Source organism: Coturnix japonica, chromosome 10 (assembly GCF_001577835.2).
Source record: "Coturnix japonica isolate 7356 chromosome 10, Coturnix japonica 2.1, whole genome shotgun sequence".
Classification (NCBI taxonomy): Eukaryota; Metazoa; Chordata; class Aves; order Galliformes; family Phasianidae; genus Coturnix; species Coturnix japonica.
Genome location: NC_029525.1, coordinates 4,649,790 through 4,661,318, shown reverse-complemented (window position 1 = coordinate 4,661,318; position 11,529 = coordinate 4,649,790). Strand labels below are relative to the sequence as shown.

The 11,529-nt window shown below is 38.9% G+C and overlaps 1 long non-coding RNA gene across 1 annotated transcript; it reads right to left on the bottom strand.

Moving 5' to 3' along the window:
* Positions 1–2,588: 2,588 nt before the first annotated feature.
* On the bottom strand, positions 2,589–11,529 carry LOC107318641. The gene is made up of 5 exons (XR_001557418.2): positions 11,216–11,529; positions 6,000–6,117; positions 4,807–5,083; positions 3,159–3,252; positions 2,589–2,746 (listed from the first exon to the last, which is right to left on the bottom strand). It is a non-coding gene; the product is annotated as an uncharacterized LOC107318641 (long non-coding RNA).

Here is an 11,529-nt window from a genome sequence, read left to right as displayed (position 1 = left end):
TCCTTTCATGTTTATATTTTCCACCCCACCCACTCACTGGATGTGCTGGAGTTTACCATGATCATCAGCCACAAAACCCTTGAAGATTTAATGTTTACCAGAAGGTTATATTTAGTATCAGCGGGTAACGTCAAGTCCAGATTCTTTTCCACTGAGGTTCCCGTGGACCTCAGAAGCTGTGTTGTGCTCCACAGATGCAGCACTCTGTCTCAAACTACACTGATCTCACTGATACAGAAATTCCTCTGGCCTAGCAGCTTAAGAAATCCCCTTTACTTCTGAGAAGATTCCTCACCAGGAAGCACTTTCAGAAAATCAGGCAAAGGACTTACATTACAAAATTCTCCTTCCTCTTAGGCAAGTTTTCTGCACAGGCTTACTAGACAGGTTTGAAAATTCTCTGGAGTCACTGGTAACCAGTTAGTATCTCTGATGCATCAGTGGGAAGAAAAAGTGCAAAGCCTGATAGCCACCTCAAGGTAGAACCTCATAGCACATTATGCACAACCACTGTGTTTTGAGAAGTTATAGAGTGCATAGACTCATTGAGTTATACAACATGCAAATACATAGGATCCCCAAAGTTCTATATATTACAGCTCCCCCCAAATCACTGTGACCTCTAAAGCTTTTACCCATCTGCATAAGTATCTCATCATACATGCAGAGAAAACACAAGATATAGCACTGCTCAATTATTCTAGTGAATTTTCCTTCTGGACTTATGGGTAATGCTCACTAAACACTACACTAGAATGTAGGAGGTGGTTTTCAATAACCAGAAGTCAATGTATTTGCACTTATTAGTATGAGCTAAGGAGAAGTAGCCAACAGTGTCAATCTGAAGTGCTACTGTGATAAGTATGTCTTGTGGGACAGGTCACTTAACAGTAGCTCCTCTGTTCCATCACTAAATTGTCATAGCTTATTTCTCCATGGCCACCTGGGCATAGAAAGAGGCTATCTTATTCTAAGGGAACACTATTGGAATTTTTAGGCAACACTATTTTGAGGCAGTAACACAATCTTAGGGAAACACTAAGGAACGCATACAAAAAAAATCAATGTTTAACTTACAATTTCTTCACAGTCATTTCCCTAAGGAGAATTTTTCTAATGAATTCATAACTGAGGTCTGTGAAGGTGGGGAAACTCATCATATATTTGGTATTTGAAAGCAGTCTTCTGACACACAAATGAATTGGGCCTCACTCTCACAAGGGTAATGCTAGCATAACAATTAGGCTGGACAAAGTAGCATGGTATTCAACCTGTGTTCAGGTTTGCAAAAAAGCATTGATACAAAGTACAGATAGTGTTTTAAAAGGAAGGATGGTTTTCACTTTTGGTTCTAGTAAATCTGATTTGTTCTATGTTAATTTAAAGCACAGCAGTTAGGCACAACTTCTATAAAGTTCATCTGAATCAAGGTGTCAGATAAACGCAAGTGAAGAAACTGAGCAACAAGCATAAGGAGAAGCAAGTTCACAGGCCAATGAAATAAGGTGTACCTTGCATTTTAGCACCTCCCAATAACTGGAAACTTAAGAGCTTAGCTAGAAAAAAGTGGACTAAATCTGGCTTATGTTCCCTTTTAGCTTCCTTTGTGTAAGCACATAATGACTGCAGAAGGTGGCAAACATACATGAGCTGAAGGCAGGCAATGTTGATAAAGAAGGCTGCAATATAAGAAACTTGAAGCAATTCCTCCTGTGTTCCCCAGCTAGTGCTGTGTACCACTAGTTCAGCCTGTCCTCTAAGCTAGGAGCTCTGGACTGAACATAAAGCTGCCTTCACCCTGAATGGGACACCAGCAGAAACAGGAGGTGCTGATTTCCCACAAGCAGGAGTACAAGCTAAGTGAATTTAGCCTTCGCAATGCTGCTCTGCAATCTCAGTTCTGGTAGCTGGGCCTCCAGTTTATTTTACTCATGTTGGTTAGCTGGCTGGCTTTACGTGCCTTACTCACTACCATTGGCATACACTCAGTTTATCAAGTGGTTACAGGGCGCCTCTAAGCTTTTCTGCCCCATAATACTCTTTCTTATACTGCTTTCCACCTCCTTTCTAAGCTTAGCAAAAACTTCTCACAAATGTTACTCCTTGAAACCAGCTCAAACAACAGCCTCAGGACAGCTTCAGCTTCAAATGAAACTGTACACATGGCCCCTGCAGCCTAAACCATAAGCATTCTCCCTTATCTTCATTTAGTACAGTTGCCTGTTCCTGAACCTTACTGAAAATTGATGCTCTTAGTCATCTTTCAATAACCCTTTAATTTTCAGAACAGTACAAAACTGTGAAGCCTTGATTTTGTGGGATTTTTTTTGTTTTGTTTGTTTGTTTTTCTGAAATAGCTCTGTAACTCTTGAGAAGCGCTGCTAATTCTTCTAAGAAAGTTTAAAGTGTAGAAGAAAACATGATACAACTTCATTAAAAGTCATGCTAAGGTCCTAAGTCCAGTGTGCAACTCCAAAAAACATACTAGCTACGCATATTGATTTTAAGCCAAGATGCAAACAGTTTGTGCTTTCTGAAGGTAATAAATAAGCAGTATATACGCTCTACAGCTTTCCATCTTAAAAATCTCTCAAAATAAGTACAGAGCACAAAGTTCATGAAAGAGTAAGCAAGTTTTAAGACTTACATTTTCAGAAGTAGCCAGCGTCAGAAAGGCAAAACTGCTGCTGCTCACTCCATTTACCTCTCTAGTTCAGGATTGAGTAACAGGATACAATTGACTCAGCTGCAAAAGAGTTTGGGTTTAATTGGTTGTGTGGAGAATTCAATTGGTGACAGCTGCATTTACTAGTATTAGCTACAAAAAAAGCACTAAATCTTCTGACAGTTATACAGATATTCTGTGAAAGTCTTCTCCCTTCCCTGCACCCCTTTCAGTCTTTACTAAGGTATTAATCATTCATCAGTTTCTGAATTATTAATGACAGGATAGCCTGAAAGCTGTTATCTCTGAGATATGTTATGTTTTGGGTCATTTAGAATAACAATAGGAAATGAATTTGTACTTGTCTGGTTACCACAGTCCAGTGTACAATACAATACATACTTTGAAAAACCAAAAGCTATGTCTGACAGTATTTTGCAATAGGAGCAAACACACGATAAAGTTCACAGAACCAAAGAACACTGTGTCCCACCATTATCGTCCCACATCCATTGAAGAGCAGATCTTGTCAAGAATTTCTTCATCCAGTCCAACTGCTGAAGCTTGTTGCCTCCATTTTTTAAATACTATATAAGACATGACAGAACATATGAAAAACAGTTAACTCTGGAATATAGGATGTGTGATAAAAATATATTGATTAGGAAGACCAGAGCAATGATTAAGTCTGCTATTTAATAGCTGAAGTTGTTTTTCAACTTAAAAAAAATCTCTCTTGAAAAGACTGTAGAAGGAAGTGACCATTTTGTATCCCTGAAGAACAGAATGAAAAACTGAGCAAGTACTTCAGAAATCTGGACCATAAGAGAAGGTCTCTCTGCCTTCTTGGAGAAATAAAGCTGTTGATAACAACTGACAGAGTTTAGGTATTGGAGCTAACAAGCCTTTAAAGCAAAATTGTACAAGTCATTGTCATAGCTGAAATGAAGACTGGATCTACCAAGATAAAAACTCCTATTTCTTCTTCACTATCTTTGAAAGGGCTGTAATCAGCATAGCTAAATATTTTCTCCCTGTAAACTTTTCCCCAACTTTTCTCTGTTTGCTTTTGCTGACTGACGGGAAGAGAAAGATGAGCACTGAGTCTGAGGAGGGGATTCATGGTTGGGTTATGTTGCACAGAAACACAGTCAGTAAACCAGGAAAGAAAATCTACAGAAAGAAAACCGAGCAATTTGTGACTTGCACAATTCTTTGCAAATTACATTTTGCTGAGACAAGTTTTACTCTGACAGCAAGTTGCCAATGTGTGCAGCCTGAGATCTTACATTAGGAGAGCAGAGGGTGATTAACAGAAAAATCCCAAAGATCTCGGTCGTGCAGACAGTCCAGAAGGAGTGAGGAGTGTACTTATATTAGAAATTAATTACAGCCTTAGGGAAAAAGTGTTCTGAAGTACCTGCAGATGATTTTTGTGCAGTAGCTCATCCAGTGCTTCTCTGCAGGACACTAGAAACTATCTGTATGTCATACATGTTCTGTATAAACAAATCTTTCATGAAACTGTAATTCATTAAGAACTAAACTCAGTCAGATTTCATTTGAAAAGAAGGAGCCTTTAACCATTCAAAAGACAAGTGCTGCATTGTGTTGTTGCCTGGTAGAACATGGCTATGGCACGTCCAAGAGCACAAACCTGGAACTTGTTTATATTGGACATGTGGTTTCTAGTTCTGTTTTATAACTTAAGTATGTTCCAATTTTTTTCCCCCACCTTCCAGACTTGGATCAGCTGTTTGGAAATCAGTAGTGACAGAGCCAAAAACATTCTACAGTCTTTTAATGCAGAATAGCCTTTGTAGGCTCCTTTCTATAGTATTTGCAGAGGTATCCCTTTGTTACCAACTAGGCGTTTATTAGGCAGATCCACCTGGGCAGTGAGCTCATTATCTTGCTGTGTATAGTTTTAACAACAGCTACACAATGTAGGTTATTTAAGTTCAGGCACTGAAGCCAGACACACATATCCTGTATTTTTCACATCTTGCAGACTCAGCAGGTCGTGCACGGCCTCCACTTAAAAGTTTTTAAAACTTCAGAGTTCCATCTTTGTAGCTACTGGTGGAAAAAGCGACCTCAAAAGCTTTTTTTGCAGCCCCAACAAAAAAAAATTTACTTACCAGGAACTTGGCACAAGTCAAATAGTACTGAAGTGCACATGTCCTGAAACGACCTTTGGTGCAAGGGAAGGATTTTCTGTAATCATTTACAGCATTTTTGGAGAGTTCTCAGGAACTGCAGGCAAAATATTTTCGACCGACTGTTGGTGTTGCAGTCACTGGATCAATAAGCTATCTTGGATTTATTGCACATTATGTGTTTTCCGGACTGGAACACTATTCAGGGGAGAGCACTGTATTGCTGCTATACATTTTCAGCTTTCCATCAGCTTTGGCCCTGCAACAAGCAAAAACAACTCAGCAACACATGAGCAGAATGAGCAGCTTGGGCATGTAGTCTTTACTATCACTGACAGTAGTTTTAAAACCTGCTCGAGGGCTGGAGCAGAAATGCTAAGCACTTGGTTCTAGAGGAAGACCAGCAGAGGTACAGCAGTTGAAAAGGAGTAATTGAGCTTCTTCAGCTAAATGGCTGTATTTCCACTAGGGGCCTTGCAGTAGAGCTAGCTGAGAAGGGTTAGAACATGGCAGCCTAGTCTGTCATACTTCCCGCCAAAATATTCCGCAATGGTGAGCTGCTTTTAAAATCTCAGAGAAATATTTGTCTTGCAATTTGGGTGAAATAAATGAAATTACATTGGTATAAATTTACATGCAAGACCAGGACTTCATAGATTCTTGCAAAACCTCACAGCGTACACGGGGCTTTCCTAGATTCTTTACTTCATAACTTGGGATTCTGCTGTAACAAACACAGAGAGGCCACTAACTAATTCCTGTTATGTATTATGGGGGGAGGGGGGGGAGAGTGGTTAATGGATTTAAATTTGTCATTTCTTTTAATGCCAGCAGAACAGCAGAGGAGCATTAAAACAGGATTACTTTGGCAGTTTTTGTTTGTTTTGGCGATTAATGCATTTTGGAAGACCAATGTGAATTATATGCAGCCCTTATGCACGCATGTGAAAATCCTAACAGAGCACTGAAAGCCCCTCTAAGTCAATGGAAATTTCCATTTGGCATATGTATGTCCATATGAGCAGTGCCAATAGAATGCTGGCAAATACCAGTCTTCTTGTATAACAAACCCAGGGTGTATTTACAAAGTTGGTTTTTGAAATTTTAAGAGCGCAGCCAAAACAAAACTGGACGTCTTGGATACCCTGAAGAATTAGTTATCTGCCACCACTCACCGACAGATGTTTTTCTCCTTTATGCAGAGATACACAACATCTGCATCTTCCATTTTCTCCTACTGTCATCATTCTTGGAAATAACAGAATTCTTCTCACTAACACGACCTACAAAAGACTTGCAGAAGCAAGGATATGCTATTAGTGCTATGCTACCAGTGGGAACATAGCTGCATATTATGGGAACGTAATGCTTCTCAAGACTCATTACACAACTTTCTTAGCGTCTCCTCTGCATATACATACATCAAACAAGATCAGTAATTACTTTTACATACTGAAGGAGACTTTCACCATTTTTCTACATTTTCCTTCCAGCTTCGGTCAATTTTCTTGTGTTGGCACCCCCTCTCAGTCTGTGGGACAGTTTTACTAATGGCACCACTTACTTGACCAAATCAGCCATAATTTAAGTCAGCATCTTTTTGACTCTAACTTCTGGGGAACTGTTTTAATCAACAGGTCTCACAGATGACTTTCAGAGAATGAGATGGTTGAGCATCCCATCAGTGTTGTCATTGCTGTGCTCAATGAAGTAAGTAAAGGTTGTAAAACAGTTGGCATAAATGCTTTTCTGTAAACCCTGTCGCAGACTTAAACAAATGGGAAACATATGAAGGAAATGTATTTAGGAACATGACTGTCAGACACCTTATTAAGGTGCTAATTATGGAGCTCTCCATGCAAAATGCAGAGACAAAACTGGATTGAGAAACAGCTTCTAAGCACTGCTTGCCAAAGCGCAGCTGGTCAGCAGCAGCTTCTTCTAAGCAAAGGTTCAGGATGTCTCCAAAGGTGTATTTTGCTTTGCTTTAAATGGAGTAAAGAACATTTTGTCGTTCTGTTTCTTAAAGTAAGTTCAGTTTATGGAATTGGCTGTTTCTGTTAAACAGCTTGGACTAAGTAAAAATGCTGTTTCTCTACCAATATAAGCTCTCACCTAACTCACAGTACAGGATCTAGAAGATGAATGGCTATTCTTTTTTAGACCCTGTTGCTAATACTGTTTACAGGTGAAAGCCACTCACTGTGTTGGTTTTTTTCTGCATTTCCATACATCAATTTTTGAGCAGTGCTGCCTCTGGAGAAAACAATATCACTGAACATATCAAAGCAAGATCAGCTCTATAATGACAAGCTATAGTGAACCTACAACCTTTTCTCCAACCTTTAAAATGCCATTATTTGATAGACTGCTGCTAATTACCTGAAACTTTAGGGCTCAATAAAATAAAAAAGTCATAGCTCAGCTCTTTCACTGAGCTTGATAGGATAGAATAATATAGATTTGAGTACTCTCCTTTTCCTCAGTCTAACATGGAACTTTGCAGAAGCATTCTTTCATCCTTCTTTCATCCTTATCTTGACTGGTGTCCTTACAGACTGTTTATGAAAACATAATTTTTATATGCTATAGAGTTCTTACTTTTGAATGTACAAATCACTGAGCTTAGAAATTCTTTTCTCTCATTAAAAATGTAGAAGGTAACAAAGTCCTGGGTGCATCCAGGTTACACTGTGTATTTCTGTAGTAGGCACAGATGTTGTAAGCTGGATATGGCTACTGGTGCCTGTAGTAGATCCTACAGGTCAATCAGGGAGGCAGACATTTGGTATAAGCTACATTTTTCCGTATGTTTTATGTGTGTGTATATATATATATATATATATACATATATGTACATATATATACACACAGAGAGACATCTGCTTTCATAGATGGTAAGATGAAGTTATCACAGAAAGATGAATGTGTCACAACAACTGATGTGATACACTCAGATTTTCTTTGCATGCTTTGACGGAACTGAGCCGTACTCTCATTTGCAAATGATAAACTTTGCAAGTTATCATTTAACAGTTTCCTCAGCTCAACAGTTGTAGAGTTCTGTGGTATTTCCTTTCTGAAGAAACTAACATGCTTTCCCTTTGAGTGCAGTTGTTGCCATTTCAAGTACAAACACAGTAAGAACAAGAATACCGCAGCACAACTGTTTTTCACTTTGAAATGTTTCTCTATAAGCAAGCAGACAACACTGTGTATTTAACTATATGATGCTGATGTTCTCTATTTTCTGCACAGAACAGTAAATACCTGTGACTACTGAAGTATTATCTTTCCAAAGACTAACATTTTCTTACTTGCCTAACAGCCCAAAAGATCAAGGCTGTTAGAGAGCAGATCAGCTAGTTTCTTAAATGATAAAGTGTAGCAGAGCATGAGTAAATGTGGCTGAGGCACTAATAATTTATATGTTAAGAAGTAACAGAAATCTTTTTACTACTACTTGTACGCCTATAGAGCAACTGCATCTAGACATGAATGTAACCTGTAGATCTCAGAACCTTGGTAAAGTGCTTATTCTGGCAATAAAACAGCGAGTCAAAAACACATCCAAGAGGCTTCTTAACTGCTTTAGAGTGCAAGTGGTGGCTGCTAGATGGCCCTTCTAGTATGCTTCCTGTATATTAGCCACATTCTGTGCAGAAATATAAGCGGTTTTAAGGCTAGACTATTCTGTAAGGGGAAGCAATGAAAACATGAGCAAGGCATGCAAAGAAAAAACAGTTATAAGACATCAAGAAGCTATGTTTGTATAGATGTATAATGTTATGAATTTCAAAACAGTAAAGATGCTCCTTCCAATACTACTTTGAAAGAAAAAAAAAGAATCCAGATAGTTCCTGCATTTCCAAAGAAAAGAGAGAAGTTTTCAGTTACATATTCCAAGATGGCCTTGACAAAGTCATCTCTGAAATATGTCTGCCTTCTATGTAAAATCTTCACATTATGGTTATGTTAAATCCAAAGCCATACTCAGAAAACTGGATGCTAACTCTTACTCCTCCACAACCACATACTTGATTCATTCACTGCCAGCACTCACTGCCAGAGGGGCTGTTGCCATGGCCTCTCTCCTGTATCACAGTCCCATGTATCAGACATAACTGGTCTGTGACCTTGCAAGCAGATGTCCAGCAAAATACCATAAAACACAGAGAAACTGCAGGTTCTGAGCTGCACCCAGGGCTGTGCTGAAAGAAACAATGCTCTTCCAGTGATGCTTATCTACTGCAGCCTCTCCTGTTGCATGGTGTGCTCCCATCATATGAACTTCTGATGCCTGAAGTCTCACAGATTCTGGGTGAAATTGCTTTGCAGACCTACCTAAGGAGGAATCAATCCTGAGGGCGTCTCATTGCAAAATCTCATTAATAACCAATCACTCCTATTCAGTATAGAATATGAGCAAGGTGCTAAAACACATGCTCTTGGAAAAAGCTTGAGACACTGGACTGGACATTCTCTGATATTCAGAGAACTCAGTTTGCATACCTATGAATTAATGCAACTGCTAACAAAATAATTAAGATAGCCAGCACTAAAAGAAAACTAAATAATGGGTAATTACTGAAAATTTTACCCTATTTATTTTCTGCCTGTATATGAGAATGAGACCAACATGCTTACACAAGTATTTGTAGTTTTAAAGAAATAACACATAGAAAAGACTGAAAAGCAAACTGAAACTAGAAAGGAGTGGGTAACTTGCCCTTTTTTTTCTTTAAGTCTGGGGTGCTTAAAGGAGACTGTTAGATGAGGAGATGCAAAATAAACAAGAAAGGTACTGATAGAACAGGATAAAAAAATGAGACTTGCAAGGGTTGAATGCTGAACTACTTGTCTTTTCTAAAAAGCTGACCTGCTGTAAACGTGTGCACATCAGAACATGAGTGCAACTGTTTTCACAGAACCTGGTTCTGTTATTAAAAAGTAAAATGAGTCCAGGCTTGAATGAGAAATACGGCTTTACAGTCTGTGTACAAGTTCTTAAGTGTACGTACAGGTCTATGCATACCTTGAATGGAAGCTGCTCGTGTCATGCAATAGTCCTACTGTCTGATTACCAGCCCATGAAATTACTTCCCAGAACTGCCTGTTTCATGAAGCTGGATGCTCTAAATGGTCACTGACTGATGCTGCCCATAATCTATATCAGTACCACCTTGCATTCTGGCACAACGCATCCAGAGTCAAAAACAAAAGTAAAATTCCCACCCCCTTTCTTCTTATGGCAAACTTTCAGTATCAAACTGCTTTGCTCAGCTATAAAGCTATGCTTATAAGCTCTGCAGAATCACATTTCACGTATGTTGTGTTCTACAATGTTGCTGATTAAACAATTTGAAAGTTCACAGAGATATTTCATAGCTATAGCAAGGGGCAACTTTCCTATTTTTTGCTTGCTTGGCTTCTAACAAAATAAGATGTCATCTTGTCTCCAAATCCTGGGAGATGCTGTGCACATAGTCTGTCATAACTTAACCCTCAGTGTCTATTCATGCCAAAGTACATGGACTTCAGTTGGAGGCAGATCACTTTCAACATCTTCCAGAATTCAGATAAATAAAGCACAGGTCTAAGTTTAGATGAATAATCCTTTAGTCTGTTATTTTACATAGCGGGGCTACCTTCAATTAATTCAATAAGCTTTGCTTTTACAAGCATTTCTCTGTTTTTAATAGAAAAGAATAATAAAAAAATCACTGATGTATCAACAGAGAAAAGACTGATTCATGGGGTCATATGATTCCTTCTTTGCACTTACGAAGGCAAGTGCTTGTAACAGCGCGGGGAGCCGAAGTTTCACAACTCCAGCAGGAATTCAGCCATATAATTTATCATTACCTATTTGCCTGCTCTCCCAATTAAGCAATCTGAATTACTACATTAGGGATCAAAAACATTACTGGGAGCATTTTGATGAAGTCAGCTTTCATTGAAAGCTCTGTTTAGACCACTACAGAGGCAGTTTTTGTGTTCACTGTATAGACAAGGATAACTTGTGATGTTTCATTTTGATTTCAAACATTCTTACAAGTGACTTCAGGTTTGAGGCTTTATGTTTGGTCAAACTTTTAAGTTCTTATCTTTCGTAGTAATTCATTAGTGAATTTCACTAGGAGACAGCACAGACTGGAAAGTGGTGGGGAAATGCATGAACACATAATCTCTTCTTCCACTGCAAGAGTGGGTTGGAGAGAATGCCAAGGAGTGTAATGACATTACGAGCTCCCATAGAACAGTCAGATGTTTGATCTGGAGCTGTTTTGAGCTTGCAGAGTGGGCTGTGTAACAACAGAGGAATTCTAAGGTAGCAGGGGACAGATCCAGACAGCCATTTGTAATAGAAAGCTTATGTTTCTGTTGGTACCTTAACTGCGTGTTCCCTGCAGACACATTTGGTTATGTCAGCTGTGGGTAAGCTTCTTTTTCCTTCCTGCAAGAGGGAGAATCAAGGCTGGGGAGTTCTCTTTTTTAAACTTCAGTTGCTGATGGCATGTTTTCACTAACTGCCTTTTTTGCTGTAACAGAAGGTGAGCGGTGCAGCTGAAACCATCAGTTTGTAGCATACAATGCATTACAAAAGGAATGTAAATCACTGAGATCTTTGTCCAGCATGTACATTCACCAAGGTCCAAATTATTACTCTACCTTTCAGATTTTAACTGGATGCATTTGATAAAA